This window comes from Pteropus medius, unplaced genomic scaffold, assembly GCF_902729225.1.
Source record: "Pteropus medius unplaced genomic scaffold, Ma_sr-lr_union100, whole genome shotgun sequence".
NCBI classification, from domain to species: Eukaryota; Metazoa; Chordata; class Mammalia; order Chiroptera; family Pteropodidae; genus Pteropus; species Pteropus medius.
Genome location: NW_024340697.1, coordinates 1,943,140 through 1,958,062, shown reverse-complemented (window position 1 = coordinate 1,958,062; position 14,923 = coordinate 1,943,140). Strand labels below are relative to the sequence as shown.

The 14,923-nt window shown below is 39.5% G+C and overlaps 1 pseudogene; it reads right to left on the bottom strand.

The window, feature by feature from the left end:
* Positions 1 to 6,341: 6,341 nt before the first annotated feature.
* LOC120611710 (methylosome subunit pICln-like) lies at positions 6,342 to 7,590 on the bottom strand (annotated as a pseudogene).
* Between the last annotated feature and the right edge of the window lie 7,333 nt (positions 7,591 to 14,923).

Below are 14,923 nucleotides of genomic sequence, written 5' to 3'. Positions count from 1 at the left end.
TGCTTTTCAAAGGTCAGTTCATTAACATAAACTTAGGTGTGATTGAAAGGGGTTCTTTGTGAATATCAAGAAACCTTTATAGCTCCTATCACTTAGGAAATTCCAAGGGTTTTAGAATCTCTGAGCCAGAAACGTTTGAGGACCAAGTAGATATTTCTTATTATAAATATCAGAATAACTTCGTCTGTTCTTGGGATTCTTCTTTGAACTGGCTGTAGTACCTTAGTGTTTTCCTCATTAATGAGTTGAATAATATCTTTAAGACATATTCATTTTTATATCTGTGTAAGTCATGATTTTACCATTAAAAAAATTATCTTTTAACACCATGTATGGGACCCTGAAGCACAGTTACTTTTTGCTAAATCAAACGTTTAGTTCCTTGTGATATTTTTCCATCAGCATGAGGAATAGAGATCAAGTCTGTGGGTCCTCTCCCCCAATCCCGGCATAATATTCACACGCACATATTACGCACACACACACACACACACACACACACACACACACACACAATACAACACACACAACTCCCCAAAATAAGCAATAATTTTTAGCCACAGAACAGTCTAAAATCTACATTCAAGAAGAAAATACTGTCTAATGCAATGGAGGTGATTCACCAAGCAGAACATGTGCTGTCTCAACTAGAAGGGAACATGTTTGGGTTATTTCCCCACCTCCAGAAATTCCTCAAGGATGTCGAGTACTTAGCTTTCAACTGTATCAGGGTTTGTCAGCCTTGGTGCTATTGACATTTTGGACCCAATAATTCTTTGGGGTGGGGGCACTGCAGGATGTTTATCAACATCATGACTTCCACCCACAGGTGCTGTAGTTAATGCCTCACCTCCAGTCCCGACAACCCGAGATATCTCCAGACATTGCCGAATTTCACTAAGGGAGGCAAAATCACCCCCAGTTGAGAATCATTCGTCTGTTTTCTTCAAAGTCTCCCAGAATGGTCCCTTCCAGAGTAAAGGATCTGGTATCTCCCCAAAGCTAAGCAGATGTACTCAACTAATATGTATCAACGTGGATGGGTCTCAGTAATAGTGTTGAGCAAACACGAAGTTGCAGAGTGCTTTCTTTGCACAGTGTGATATTGTTTATGTAAATCTTAAAATCCCAAAACCTTATAATGTGTATTGCTTATAGAAACATGCATATGGAACAAAAGTATAAACCGTGCGTATGGAGAATACACACCAATTTAATGAGTATGGTTGCCTCTGAGAAAAGGAGGGAATTAGAACAGGCTAGGATTACAACAGAAATATCTGTAATATTTTACCTTTTTTTAAAAAAAAGATCTAAAACAAATACTGCAAAATGTTACATATTTTTTTCATTCCAGCTAGTGCATATATGAATATTGTCTTACTCTACAAACTTCACTGTATTTTTGAGAAGAAGTCATAATGTGAAAAATACAGCTTAAATTTCTCATAATGTTCTTTGAGGCATGTGTTATTAATTTTCCAATCATCCACTATTTATATTATTCGTACTGCTGCTTGCCTCCGCCATTATAGGTAGCTGTGAGCTGGCAGTGTTTTATAGAGCAATTTCCTGGCTCAGACCCTAACGAAACCCATAATATTAATGCCCTCACCTTGTATTTGTGGAGTGCTTTATCTTTTCCCAGGACTCTTACATCTATCTTCTCATTTTATATTCACAACTTCTATCGCCATCAATCTTTGTCTCAACTATATTCACCATGGAAGTATATAAAAAAGGCTTCTATGAAAGCTCTTTCTTTAGCAACTGTTTTAGTTTGGGTCACCCCAGAAAGGAGCTCTGAGACAAGGATCCTATTTGGGAGGTGATCGCAGGAAGCACACATAGGGGAAGTGAAGCAGGGATTAGGGTTAGGAAATGGAAGGAAACTGGTAAATGGCACATCATACAGCACGTAACAGTCGAGGGCAATTGAGGCTAAAACCTGCTGGAGACTTTGGGAAACAATTAGAGCTCGTCTCATAGGTCTCCCCGCTGAGGAGCAAGTCATGTGGCTTATTACTCCTCCAGCTCCCATCTATAACGTACAGAGAGCTGCTCCCAAAGATGTCAGCTTTCCATCACTTCTGACCTGCCCCACTCTGGGGTCAAGCGGAAGTCCTCATGGGTGCTTACAAATGGATGCCGTTGGCATGTACTAGGGTGCTGGAAGGACATGGGCAGAGCCTGAAAAACATGTGCTACAACACCTCTCTACAGGTGTGTCCTGTATTTTCATGGATGTCTTACCTTTACAGCTTACGTAGCATCTTTACAAATATCACCTTAAATCCTATGAGGATTGGCATATTCTTATGTGTAATTAGAAAGCTCAGCTGAATCCATTTACTTGCCAGAGGCTTGAAACTGTTTTTTGACTCTTAAATTGCATGGCTGCCATCTCTCCCCATACAAGGGATTAGCAGCCTATGGCCTGTGAGGCAAATCTGACCTGTCACTTGTTTTTAAAAATAAAATTTCATTAGAACATGACCACACCCATTTGTTTATATGTTTTTTGCATAACTCTCATGCTGCAACAGCAGAATTGAGTAGTTTGAACAGAGGCTTGCAAAGCCAAATAAATTTACTCTGTGGCTCTTTACAGGAAAAGTTTGCCAACCCTGGCTCTATGCCTTAAAACTAGGAGAAAGTTCTTATTTTCAATAGTTTTGAGAGCTTCCAGTATGAGCAAGTTTATATGAAGGAAATATTAATTATTCATAATCCATTTTTATGAAATGGATTATGAGCAAAGTAGTATTTTTAAAAACTGTTTCCATAACAAATATTGGCCATTTGCCCTAAAAATATATTAAGATCCAAGGAGAAACTTGAAGTAGTTTCACCTCTACTGTGGAATAAACTGTAAATATCTAAGCTCCGACATAGAAAATAGTGATCATTTATTGTGTCTAAAACCAACTTATTAAAAATTGTGTTGATAATGATCCAGTGAACTCGATGAAATGCTGTACTGACAAGCACAATTTGTTATAGAGGACACACATAGAACAAGGTCGGGAGGGCCGTGGATGCACAGCTCCTAGGCCCTCCCCCTGTGGAGTCAAGGTGTATCACCCTTACTGTACATCGATGTGCTCAATGACCAGGGTAAATGCTTTATTATGCCACAGCCTTGAATATATTAATCATACTTATTTTAAGTTCTTTATCTGACAATTCCAAAATCTGTGTCATATCTGAATCTAGTCTTGATGCTTGCTTTGTCTCTTCAGACTGTCCTTTTTCTTGTCTTTTAGCACACCTCATAGCTTTTTGTCAAAAGTGATCGTGATGTATTTGGGAGTAGGAACTGAGGTTATCAGCCTTTTGATGTGAAACTTTATGTACCTGGCTAGGAGCTGGGCTGTGTTTAATATTTACTGTGGCTATATATTCCAGAGGCTTTCTCTAGTTTCCTTTTTTTCTGCTTCTATGTTGTCTTTAGGTTTCCCTAAGAATACCTTCTTAAATAGAGTGTGTGCCTTACAAGTCTCGAGGCTGAAATCTACTGTTATTATCCCGGGTTTCTGTTGATGGAGAGGTAAGATACTGAGTGGAAGAACTCTATTATCGTATAAGTAAGTCTCTAGTGGGCCTGAGTTATTGAGCTTTGACCCCTGGAAGCATTTCTTGCCCTTTTCCCCCTCCTATTATGTGAGGCAGGATGTCTAGAGGGGACTAGAGTTGTCTAATTGCCCTTCCTCTTGGTCAGATAGGGCTCCAGTAAAATAATTTCCCTTGAGGGCATCTCTTACAGAGAACAGAACGCTCTGGGCTTGTTTTAAAATGGTTGCTTTTCCCCTGTCTCTGCCGAAGCAGAGGAGATTTTTCTCTCATATTATATTCACTCGTGGTAGTACTCCTGGAGATAAAACCCACAAAAGTGTGGGAGTTTTTAACTCTCAAGTTAATCTACGCTCAGTCTTCAGTAATTCGTCGCTTACTATTTAAGGGTGCCAACCAGTCTGGCTCCTGAAGTGTCTGCTCTTGGTCAGCTGTGATCCTCTGCATTTACATCTCTTTCCAGTTTTCAAGGTGGCAGTTTGCCCTGTGACTGCAGTTTTCAGATAGATGTAAGAAAAGTTGTTGATTTTCAGTTTGATCAACTTTTTTCTTGTCGTGAGCACAGAATTGATGACTTCTAAGCTCTTTACCTGTCAGAGCTAATCAGGAGGCATGGTCAGTATACAGTTAGAGCCGGGCATGCTGAAGTCCAGACAATTAGCCTGTAGCTCATGGGGACCAGGCATATTGATTACTGTGAGTGGCCACTGACGCTTTCATGAAACCAACTTTTCAGCTCAAATTGCATTCTGCAAACATAATATTTTGCTAAGTAATTCGTCAAATTAAGTGTAATTTCAAAGGAGATCTTTTAGTGATATTTGGTTTGATGGTTCGAACCAGACATCATTTCCACTGTGTTGAATCCCCATGGCCTTTTCAGCAGCAGAATCGGTTTCTTGCAGATTCTGTGAATTGCAGTTGTAAACTCTTAAGTAAAATTGCTCCAGAATATGCTTTCTCTGGTATAAAAGGAAGTCTCCATTCCGCTGTATGAGTTTCCCTTGAATCTGAAACACATGGGTGGGTTCCAGTCCAAGAAATTTGCTGCTTGATAAGATGCTCTTTTTAGGATGACCAGGCAGTGGACTAAATACAAGAATTACAATTTTTTATTCAAGTGGCTAAATCCATAACTATACTTTTCTAAATTAAGTCTGTTTTGTTATGCCTGTCTCTAGATTTCCATTAACACTCCCATCGGTCAGATGGTTTATAGAAAATAAAAGAACATCATGCTTTTGATTTTTTTTTCTTTCTGTAATCCAGTAGTTCTTGACGGGGGGCAATTTCATCCCAAGGGGGACATTCGGCAATGTCTGGAGACATTTCTGGTTGTCACAGCTGAGGAGGTGGGTGCCACTGGTGTCTTGTGCGTAGAGGCCAAGGATATTGCTAAACACCCTACAATGCACAGGAAGGTTTCCCACAACAAAGAATTATCTGCAGAAATTATCTGGTCCAAAGTGTTGATAATGCTGAGGCAGAGAAACCCTGCCGTAATCTGAGAAATTAGCCACCACAGCCTATGTCCTCAGCTAGACCAGAATCCTAATGATCTAATTATTCTTATCTCTTTATTGATTTTTATATTAAAAGCATTAAAAGATAATGCCTCTCTTTGGAATATTTTTTCTTAAGTTCCAGGAATAGTCTTGAAATCCTGCCTCACAAAGCCTACAGGTTAGTGATTTACAGTATCATCTACTTGCTGGAGGCTTACTAGGCTCTGGGTTCCTAAGAGTTAAACACTCTTGCAAAAATTAGTCTGTTTAGCTTGTGGGTTATATAAGTAAAGATTAGTAATACAAAATAACTCCAAATTATTCCACTCTCGGAGATAACGGTTTAGTGTATTACTTTGCAACTTATTTTTTGCATGTATAATATGTTTTATATTTTTATATTTTTCTTCTTCTCATTTTTCCAGCATTAATTTTTAAGAGACATTTCTCATTAATAGTTTTAGTCAAGAGTGAAAATACGATAACATAGAAAACCTATATTATAAAGTTATATTAAGCTATTACAAAGATATAACAATTATCGTCTGAAGTACTTTGAGGACTTCATCCCAATTTCACTTGTTCTGTTACAGAAACTGACCTAAGAGACTGGAAATGAAAGGATATAACCTAAGAGGTTTTAACAGGACAGACTGGCGAAACATGGCGGAAGGAACAAAAGCTAGTCAGAAGCAATTGTTGTTAGCGTTAGTATGTGTGGCTGGCGTGTTTCTAAAGAGGCTCCCCTGAGACGCCCGAATGAATCGCTCTAGGTCCCCAGTTAGTAAAAAGATCCTTTCCCCTGTGGAGAATGAGCAGAGAGATTGTTCTGAGACCTCTGTCTTTCTTTTTAAGGGGTAAGTGTACCCTTAGGCCCTAAAAGGTATATCTTAGATTCAACCTCTCTCCCATCCAAACTAACCACACCTTCAAGCACCTGTGTGTATCCACCACAAAGCCCTGCTAGGTTACAGAAGATGCATACAGCAAAGGTGGGAAATATAGGCCTAGACACAGAGAGTGTGCGGGTAAATGATAAACTGCAAATACCTTCTTGATTAAGTTAATTCACCTTTGTTAACAAAGGTCACAGGTTCTTCTGCCAGTGACAACTTGTGCTCTCAGTGTAGTCTGTCTCAAGAAAGAATTGGTTCAGATAAATTTTGGAGAAGGAAAAATTCTTTCATCAACACCCACTCCACAGTGGAAAATGTACCAAGTTCTCTTCTTTAGTTATAAGCAGAATCCGAAAACAGCATAAAATCATTTCCAGTGATCAACATCTGCATCCTCAAACTGTCCAGCACCTGTTGGTGCAGCATCTACCTCCATCACATTATATTCTTCTCCATCATAATCATCTGAATCTTCATCCTCAGGATGTGGATGCAAAGCCTGGCATTCACACATTGCAGTGAACATTGCCTCCAGCGCTGATATGTCACTAGGCACAAATCTAAATCCAGCAATAAGTTCAAAAACATCATCAGTGTCTTTTTGCATCATCAGCAACAGATTCCTTTATTTCTTTTTTTAATTTTTTAATTACAGTCGACATACATTTTGTTAATTTCAGGTGTACAGCATAGTGATTAGATATTTTTAAAACTTAAGAAGTGATCACCCCAACAAATCTAGTACCTATCTGACACCACACATACATTATTACAATACTATTGTTATATACATAATTATTACATTTCCCTATGCTACATTTCACATTCCCGTGACTTTCTTCTAACTACCAAATTGTACTTCTTAATCTCTTCCCCCTTTCGCCTGTCCTCGAACCCCCTCCCATCTGTCAACCATCAAAATGTTCTCTGTATCTATGAGTTTGTTTCTGTTTTGTTTTTTTGTTTTTTTTTAGGTTCCAGATGTAAGTGAAATTATATGGTTTTGTCTTTCTCTGTCTGACTTATTTCACTCAGCACAATACCCTCTAGGTTCATCCATGTTGTCGCAAATGGCAAGATTTTTTTTTTTCAGCTAAGTAATATTCCACTGTATATATGTACCACTTTTTCTTCGTCCATTTATCTACTGATGGACCCTTACGTTGGCTCCATATCTGGCTATTGTAAATAATACTGCAGTGGACATATGGATGTATATGTCTTTTCGAATTAGTGTTTTGGGTTTCTTCAGATAAAATACCAAGAAGTGGAAAGCAGTAGATCCTTTTGATTCTTCTTCAAATTTGGCATTCACCATAACATACAAATGCTCTTATGGATATGCATTTAGGCCCCTGGACACCCACCGCATGCAAACTAACAGTGGGGTATTCCAGTGAGAATCCTAATCCAGGGCCATCTAACCGAGACAAGCGGTTCTCAGTGATGTAAAGGACGGTGGTGCTGATACCCAGGCCCTTGCAGTTCAGCACAGCTGCAGAATCTGGCTGCTGCCTCCACAGCCTCTCAGCCGACCCAGGCAGTGGGAAACTTCTGAGGAAGCTATTGCAGCAGTGAGCAGAGACACGGGCCGGGCCAGGAGGGAACTGAAGCATAGCCAGCCAGTTCACTGCATCCCGCCCCTATAATGCATTTAAACGTAATTGAGTTTATAATGTATATATCATATATATTTTCCTCTCCCTATGATATTATTTCATGGCCATTTTTTTAGGTCAGTAGATAATTTTTAAAGTACATTTTTAATGTTTGCATAATATTTCATCATATGACTATTACATATGTTTAACCATTCCCTTTAATGTGTGGCAACATTTTTCGGAATAAAAGAAAAATAAAATCAGAAAACAGAACAAAAGTGCCTGAATAGCACCAAATACCAAACTTCAACAAGAAAAGCAAGACATACTGCCACCAAAACAAAGATAACCCTTTGACTTTCCATTATATCTGATGATAAAATTAATTTGTGTACTAGGACTCACAAAATGCGGGCCACCCCAGTGGCCCGGCCTATGTCACAAATCTAAACCTGAGTCAGCCTGCGCTTAAGGGACACACCTGCCAAGGAAACCTAATGCACTCCAATCACGATCATCCCACTTGCTTTAGCTCGCTCACCTCACCCTGCTGGCCTCATGAGACAACCCCCGACCTCCTAGCCCATCCCGCCCCGCTTCCCTGTTGCCTCTTCTAATATTCTATAAAACTCAATCTTGCCGAAAATCCCTTGGGAAGAACGTTCCTCTGCTTGTGAGACACTGTACTCCCCCAGTCCACCCAATCCATGGATCGTTTTCCCTTGAATAAAAGACACCGAACTCATTACTAAGTTGTTTTAGTTTTGCCATTTGACACCAACAATGCTCGGTTTTATAAATATCTGTTAAATGATATACAAATCTGTGTACACTGGTGTTGATATTTTTCACTGTGCAATCAGAAAATCTGACGTGTGCTTGTAAAAAAAAGAAGATAAGTAATCAGAATTCATAAATAGAGTTTCATTTTTAAGATCAATAGCATGCTTAGACCTGGCAGCCTGTGAGGGTCTTGACTTTTAAAACAGTATTGTAATATTGTGATTTATAAGAAATTTATGTATTTGGTCTTCATCCATGCTTCCTGGCTGACAGTAGCAAAAACCTTGGAATTCCCTGGGGGATTAAAGCAAAGGGAGCATCTTTTGTTATAATATTTGGTCTCCTGTCCTCAGTTCCTGAAATGCCTGCAGAGCCATAAAAGAGTAATGGGGGTCTTGTTATTCAGAACAAGGCCCTTTTCACCGGAGCCGGGCTTATGTTAATGAAGTGACTTGTGGAAAGCACCTGAGGATGGGGGCTGGTAGCCAGCAGAACCAACCTCGATTAGAGGGTTGGAACTTGCTGTCTCACTGTTCGATTTCCAGGGTGGGGAGAGGGGCTGCAGGCTGAATCAATCGCTGTGGCCCTTGATTTAATCAGCCGTGTCTCTGTAATGAAGCCTCTATAAAAAAACAAAAGGATGGGGATTGGAGAGCTTCTGGGTGCAGATTTGGGGAGAGTGGAGAGAATATGTAAGCTCCGTGCCCTCTCCCCGTATCTTGCCCTCTGCATCTCTTCCATCTGGCTGCTATTATTCTTTTATAATAAACCAGTCATCTAGTAAGTAAAATGTTTTTCTGAATTCTGTCAGCCTCTCTAGCAAATTAAATGAACTCAGGGAGGGGTTTGTGGGAACCTCTGATTTATAGCCAGCCAGTCAGAAGCACAGTGACAGCCTGGACTTGGGATTGGCATATGAAGCGGGGAGGGGCGTTAGTTTAATGGGACTGAGCCCTTAATTTGTGGGTAGATAGTGTCAGAATTGAGTTAAATTTGTGGGACACCCAGCTAGTGTCTGAAAATTGGTGGTGCAAGGAACCCCCCCACACACACACACATTGTAATTGGTCTTAGAACCCTTAAGTTCAAGAGTTCCAAGCTTATTACATAAAATTGTTAGTATTTATACTAATATGTATGTATAACATGTATCATATAAACGTCTCATAGGAGGACACGAGATATGTAAAATCCAGAATTAATTTTAGAAGTCATCTCAGCCATGGCCCGAGAGGGTGCAAGGCTGCTGAAGACAAGGGACCTTGCCGAGTCAGGATGTGCCATGGCTGGAGGCCCAAATGCCCGACTTTGCCCTCTGCTCAGCCTAACTCAAGGCCCAGGAGCCTCATTTCCAGATAAATGTAGATAAACACCAAGAGGTGAGCTCTGTCACTTACTCTTTCACCTCGTGCTAATAGGTATGACCATCAAACATTGTCCCCACTTAAGTCAGAATATAAAGGGAAAGCCCACACAAATCTGCCCCCTGGAGCTTTGAACATAAAAACCCAGTCGATAGCACATTACAGATTTAAAGCACATTTAATTCTCTGCAAGGCAGGAAATGATTCCCTGTGAATTCAACCAGCGCATGTAGCATTAAGAACATAATCTTTTTGATTTTGAGAAAGAAAAGGGTGAAAGGAGTGAGAAGTAGATATTGGGGACGGAACGGTGTTCTCAGGGGTAGTTCATACCCCTGTTAGTGCATTAATTGCGGCACCGATATTGTTTCTCATTGCTGCTGACTGACCTTGGTGAGTGAGTAGAAATGGTAGTGGCTAAGAATAATCATTAAGAAATAGAACGTTTTCTTTAAAAAAGGAAAATTGCCTAGTGGTATATCGGTTTTATATTTATAATCACTGTGGCCCATTAAACTTATCAGTATCCTATAGTGGAGCCTGTAGAGAATTTTAATGTGTTTATTTGAGCCAAACTGAGGACAATTACTGGGAAGCAAATTCTCAACGGATTAAGAAAATGCTCTGGAGAATGGCAGTTTTGCAGCTTATTTTATACATTAGAATAAAAGAAGACTTAAGGAGGGTTGCATGAATCCTTTGTTGGCTGATTAAGAGGCGGGAGAAAAGCAAAAGGGGGGGGAAAGGGAGAGTGATCTCTAAGGTGGATAAAAAAAACAAAAATGGGAGAAGGGGCATACTTTTACTGCAACAGCAAATTTGAATGGGATAGTTAATAATTAACATAGCACATAGAGATGGTATTGGGGGGACAAAATAACAATGGGGGTTCCGTGCTCCACACTGGTGTGGTCAGTTGTGACCTGAGGGGTGTGGAAAAAGGATTACTCTGACATTCCAAGGATATGTTATCTTAGATGCAAGAAGACAATAGATAGGTCTGCTTAGGTAAACAGTGACCTTTGTCAAGAGTGCTGCAGGTCCAGGATGTGACTACCTGCCATGCCCTGCTTTTAGTTAAGAATTTTTATGTTCAGATCATCCTATGTGTTTAATTTTGGTCTCTGAGTTTGTAGGGCTGCCATGCAGGCCTCCCCTGGGCTTGTCGGGTTTAGTACGTGGCCCCTTTTTCATCCAAACTATTATTGGGAAAGGTTGCAGAAAAGTGGGAGTATGAGGAGAAATAAAAAATTTTAAACTTAAACCAACCTCAACATTTATTACATCCTGCTTCTGTTAGTCTCTGGGCAATCTGAAGGACACAGCGGGCATCCACAGACTTTTTTTTTTTTTTCCAGAATACCATTAAATTGGCTCCCACACTGTAAACCTAAAAAGGGGATGTGGGGTACACCAGTTCTCTCTTTTGACATTTTACTTGGATTTCAAAGGAATAGTGACTAAGAACCTCATGAAATCTAAATACAGTTACTGATAAGAATTCAGATTGTTGCAAAAAGCACAATAAGAAATTTATATGTCGAGGAAAAAATTTACTCTGGTAAATAGGTGAGGGGTGTGTGTGTGTTTGGCTAGGTCTAGAAGTATTTAATTATTGGGGTTTTTTTTAGCAAATTCATAAACTTTGGGCACCTCGAGATTATGTCAACCCATGGTCAGCATTAATATTACATTAGTTTATAATAAGTATTTTTTCATTAAGTAGAAAAATTTGAAAAAATATTATATTTTAAGGCATATGTATGGTTTGCTATCAAACTGACACATTCCTTCATCCACAAAAGTCACATCAGAGTCATGAAAAAGCAAGATCGCACTATTATTATTCAGTAGTGCCTCTCCCTGTTTATTTATTACTTTATTCATCAGCACATCCTAGTAAATGCCTAAAAGAAAAACCCTGATGTGCAGTATTTGGCCATCTCTGTGGTATGAGGACTCCCACCATGGCCAATCTCAAGGCCACTGAGCAAGAGTTGCAAAGAGATGCCAATAATCAGATCTCATATTTAGACGGTAAGGGCTGGTTCCAGGATTCTATTGCCTGTAACCAGGAGAGAAAGAATGTTCTGAGAAGTTCAATTGCTTAGAATGTTTACATTATAAAGGATGAAAAGGGATGGCAGGGACTGAGGCTATTGAGACAGGTGGAAGTCAAAGCATGAAGAGCCTTAAATGTCTGTCTGTTCAAGAGGTTCAATGACCATAGGATTTGGCAGATATTCAGGTAAGAGATGACAGTGGCTCTCGTCATTGTAGTCACCATAATATTTTGAAAGAATCCAGAGGAGAGGTGATGGTGTCTCTAGCCACAGTAATGCCCAGGGGATTTTGTAGACACAGAGTGAAAAGATGATGGAGAACCTGACCATGGTAATGTCCATAGAATTTTCTAAATATCCAGGTAAGAAATGAGGATGTTCCTACTAGGTGATAAACATAGAATATTGAAGTTATACAGGTAATAAATGATGATCACTCTAACCATGGATCCACCATGGTATTTTGTAGATAATCCAGGTAAGAAATGATGATTGCCTTAACTACAGTACTAAAATTGGGATTTCTCAGGTAGGCAGGTAGAAGTGAATGGTGTACCTTACCACATTAGTGACACATGGTATTTTGGGTATTCCAGGTATGATGGTGAACCTGACCAAAAAAACAACCATGGGATTTTTCAGAGCCTTAGTAAAGAGATGGCGTTGTCTGTTATCATGAAAGCGATGGTCGGATTTCTCAGTCAAGAGATGATAGTGATCCTAACCACAGGAGTGAACCAGGGGTTTTGAAAATATCCAGGTAAGAAATGATGTGCATCTAACAGTGGTAGTCCCAAGGTATTTCATAGTTACCCATGTTAGAGATGATGTGTCCCTAATAATTGCATTTATCTGAGTAATTCGTAGCTGTCCATGTAAGATCTGTTTTTCTGAACCTAGTAGATACCATAGGCTTGTATAGATATCCAGGAAAAGATGATGTGTTACAAGCCATTATGAGGACCAAGGTCTTTTGCAAATATCTAGTCAAAACTGATGGTAAACCTAAAGTGAATATGTAAGTGTGAGGGTATTGTAGCTTCTTGATTGAGACCTTCCTGTAATAAAAGACAGATTAACGTGAGAAATTATGTGTTTTAATTATGTGTGCATATATGTATGTAAGGGAGCCCCACAAAGATATGAGACTCAAAAAGGCTGCCAGATAATTGAGGCTTATATATCATCCCCAAGCTAAAGAAAGGGAGATAGGCCCGGGGCTTCAATAGGGAGGAAGGCAATTCACAGGAAGGTGAGAGGAGGAAATGGATGGTAAACAGAGTTTGCCTTGTCAGGTGGAAGTCTCCCAGGTGGAAAAGTGACCTCTGATAATGGCTTTCTTCCTGGCACAGTCCCCCTTTCTCAAGTAAATGTCCCTTAAAAAGGATAGCTTCTACTCTGCTTTCAGAGCTTCTCCTATATCTGCAGTTTCTCAAAATAATCAGCTCAAAACTATCCTGACACTAAAAAGGCGTATTTGAGGATGGCATATTCTGCTGCCCTTTAGTATCCATTAAGTAATGATGGTGACTTAAACCATGGTAATGACCACGGGATTTTCAGGTGTCCTGGTAAGACCTGATGTGTCTCTTAATTGCACTTGTCACCATGTTTTTTGTAGGTTGCAGTAAAGAAATGAAGGTGAGATTATCATAGTAGTAAGTATGAGATTTGATAGGTACCAAGAAAAGCAACATGGGCTTTAACCAAGTGGACATCATAGTATTTGGGAATTGTCCAGAGAAGTTATCGTGGTGTCACTCACCACAGTACAGACCATGGGATTTTGCAGTTTCAAATCAATAGATGATGGTGAACTTATTAAATGGGAGTAAATGTGAGACTTTGAGGATATCAAGGTAAGAGATGATGTGGGCCTTAAACACATTAGAGACCATATTGTTTTCAGATATTGAGAAAAGCGATGATATTGTCCCAAACTCTTATCATAACCGTGTTTTTGCAGGTAAGAAATGAATGTCCCTAACAAAAGTAGTAACCGTGAGATTTTACTATTTTCTAATTCAGAGATGATTTGTCTTAAAACTTAGTAGTGAGAGAGATATTTGCAGGTATCCAGGTAATACATCATTATTACATCACAAAGTCCTCACTACCATGGTGACCATGTGATGTTTGCAGGTGTCCAGTGAATAGATGATAGTGTCTGAAACTACAGTATTAACATTAGAGTTCTCCAAGTCTCCAGGTGGAGTTAGTGGTTGCCCTAATGGAATGGACAGATGGAATTAGCAGAAATCCAGACGGAAGAACATGTTTCCTTAACCAAGGTTGCCACCATGTGTTTTTTTCAGGTCCCAGTCAAGGGATGACAGTGTCTCTAACTGCAATGTTGACCTTAGAACTAAAGGATCCAGGTAGAGTTCATGGTTTCCCTAACAATAGTAGTGATCATGGGAATTGTTAAGGTCCATGTAGAAGATGTAGCCCTAGTCATAGCTGCCATGATGTGTTTTTACAGGCTTCAGTCAAAAGATACTGGTGAAGGTCATGGAATATAGGTAAGTGATGATGTGGGCATTAAACAGAGTACAGATTGTCTGATCTTCAGATAGCCAGGTAAGTGTTAATGGTGTTCCTAACATTGATGTTATCATATTTTTTGTAGGTATTCACTTGAAAATACATTGTCCCAACCAATGCTAGTAAGCATTAGCCCTTATTATTTTAGAGTTTAGATACAATGTATGTTTAACCTTAGTAATGACTGAGGGGTACACATGTATCCAGGTAAGATGTCCTACTGTTTCTCACCACAGTATTAACATGAGATTTTTTAGAGGTGCTCAGTTGAGTGATGATGGTGTATCCAAGAATGTTGTTAACCTTGAAGTTCTGCCAGGAACCAAGTAATGCTAATGGTTCCCTAATGATGGAAGTGACCAAGATTATCTGCCGGTATCCTGATAGAACAAGTTATATCCTTAAACATGTGTTTTTTTAGGTTCCAGTCTAGAGCCCATGGGGTATGTAAGAGTGTTTATTAATGGAGCTTTCCGGGTATCCAGGTAAGTGATAATATAGGTCGTACAACACTATAGACCAACTAATATTCAGATATCAGGATTTAGGATTGTGACTCTAACACTTGTGTTCCTCTGTTTATTTGCAGGTATC